Genomic DNA, 2,938 nt, shown 5'->3' on the forward strand with positions numbered 1-2,938 from the left:
AGTATTTTGCATCAGTGTTTAGTGTGGAATTCACTAGCATTGTGCCAGATGTTGAAGGATGTGAGGGAAGAGTAGTGACTTCAGTTACTATTACAATGAAGAAGGTCCTCAAAAAGCTGAAAGACCTAAGGGTAAATAAGTCACCCAGATCAGATGAACCACACCCCAGAGTTCTGAAAGAGGTAGTGGTAGAGATTGTGGAGGCATTAGTGATGATCTTTCAAAAAAATCATTGGACTCTGGCATGGTTCCAGGGGACTGGAAATTGCACTCTTTAAGAAAGGAGGAAGGCAGCAGAAAATAAATTATAGACCAGTTGGCCTGACCTCAGTGGTTGGGAAGATGTTGGAGTCAATCGCTAAGGAGGAAGCTATGGAATACTTGGTGACAGAGGACAAGATAGTACAAAGTCAGCATGGTTTCCATAAGGGAAAATCTTGCCTGATGAACCTGCTGGAATTCCTTAAGGAGATTACAAGTAGGATAGATAAAGGGGGTGTAGTAAATGTTGTATATTTGGACTTTCAGAAGGCCTTTGACAAGGTGCCATATGTGAGACTGCATACCAAGTTAAAAGCCTGTGATATTACAGGAAAGTCACTGGCATGGTTACATCATTGGCTAATTGGTAAGAGACAGCAAGCGGGAATAAAAGGATCCTTGTCTGGTTGCCTGCCAGTGTGTGGTGGTGTTCTGCATGGATTGGTGTTGGGACCACTTCTTATTATGCTATATATCAATGATTTAGATGATGGAATAGATGGCTTTGTTGCCAAGGTGGCAGATGATACAAAGATTGATGGAGGTGCAGCTAGTGTTGAGGAAACAGGTAGGCTGCAGAAGGACTTAGTTAGCTTATGAGAATGGGCAGAAAGTGGCAAATGAAATGCATGTTGGAAAATCCATGATCATGCACTTTAGTAGTAGAAATAAATGGGCAAACTATTTTCTAAATGGGGAGAAAATCCAAAAATTTGAGCTGCTAAGGGACTTGGGAGTCCTTGTGCAGAACACCCTAAAGGTTAACTTGCAGGTTGAGTCAGTGGTGAGGAAGACAAATGCAATGTTAGCATTCATTTCAAGAGGTCTAGAATACAAGAGCAAGGGATGTGATACTGAGGATTTATAAGACACTGGTGAGGCCTCTCCTTGAGTACTGTGAACAGTTTTGGGCTCCTCATCTTAGAAAAGATGTGCTGACATTGGAGAGGGTTCAGAGGAGGTTCACAAGGATGATTCCAGGAATGAAAGGGTTAGAATTTAGAAGGATGAGGGGGAGATCCTTTGAATGTTGAAAGGCCTAGGGTAGATGTGGAAAGGATGTTTCTCATGGTGGGGGAGTCTAGGACAAGTGGGCACAACCTCAGGATAGAGAGACGTCCATTTAAAACAGAGATGATGAGAAATTTCTTTAGCCAGAGGGTGGTGAATTTGTGGAATTTGTTACCACAGGCGAATGTGGAGGTCAGGTCGTTGGGTGTATTTAAGGCAGAGTTTGATTGGTTCTTGATTGGACACGGCATCAAAGGTTACGGGGAAATGCTGGGGAGTGGGGCTGAGGAGGGGAAGAAAGGATCAGCCATGACTGAATGGTGGAGCAGACTTGATGGGCCAAATGGCCTAATTCTGCTCCTATGTCTTATGGTCTTATATTGGAATGGGAATGGGAATGGGAATGGGAATAGGAAATAGAATTGAAATGGGTGGCCACTGGGAGATGCAGCTTCTTCTGGTGGACAGAGCGTAGTTGCTTGGCGAAGTGGTCTCCCAATCTATGTCTGGTCTTACTGATTTACAACAGGCCACACCAGGAGCACTGGATATAGTAGATGACCCCAAGAGACTCACAGACGAGGTGTTGCCTCACCTGGAAGGACAGTTTGGGAATCTGAGTAGGAGTGAGGGAGAAGGTGTAGGGGCAGATATGGAACCTATCCTGCTTGCAGGGATAAATACCAGGAGGGAAATCAGTGGGAAGGGATAAATGGACAAGGGAGTCGCATGGGGAGCAGTCCCTAAAGCATAAATTCTACTTGCCATTCCCATTGACATGTTAGTCCATGGCCTCCTCTACTGTTGCAATGAGGCCACAGTCAGGCTGGAGGAGCAACACTTTGTGTTCCGTCTGGGTAGCCTCCAACCTGATGGGATGAACATCGATTTCCCGAACCTCCTGTAATTGCCCCTCCACCTTCACCATTCCCATTCATTACCTCTCTCACATTATCTCCTTACCTGCCCATCATCTCCCTCTGGTGCTCCTCCTCCTTCCTTTTCTTCCATGGTCATCTACCCTCTCCTGTCAGATTCCCCCTTCTCCAGTCCTTTGTCTCTTTCACCCACCAATTTCCCAGCTCTTTACTTCACCCCACCCCTCCCAATTTCACTCAATACCTACCGCCTTGTGCTTCCTCCTCCCCTCCTCCCAAACTTCTTGCTCGAACTTCTCATCTTTTGTTTCCCATTCCTGATGAAGGGTCTTGGCCCGAAACGTCGACTGTACTCTTTTCCGTTGAATCTGCCTGGTCTGCTGAGTTCCTCCAACATTTGGTGTGTGTTTTGAGTATTGCAATGCCCAACTGAAGCTCTCCCACCTAACACCAACTTCCTGTCGCTTGGCCAGAATACTACATGCAGCAAATTATAAACACGAGAGATTCTCAGACAACACACACAAGTTCTGGAGGAACTCAGCAGATTAGCGGAGACCATCCCTCTATAAATACTGCCTGTCCTGCTGAGTTCCTCCGGCATTTCTTGTGTGTTACTTTGGATCTGGCAGAACCTTTCACGTTTAGAGATGCTGGAGGAACGCGGGAAGTCAGTCAGTATCTATGGAAGGAAATGAACAGTCGAGGTGCTGGTGACCGGAAATGTCACTCCAGCGATGTCAACGTGTGGCGTCACCGTACGCGGTGACATCACGGCCGGCGTGAGC

This window comes from Hypanus sabinus, chromosome 11 (genome assembly GCF_030144855.1).
Source record: "Hypanus sabinus isolate sHypSab1 chromosome 11, sHypSab1.hap1, whole genome shotgun sequence".
In the NCBI taxonomy this organism is placed as follows: domain Eukaryota; kingdom Metazoa; phylum Chordata; class Chondrichthyes; order Myliobatiformes; family Dasyatidae; genus Hypanus; species Hypanus sabinus.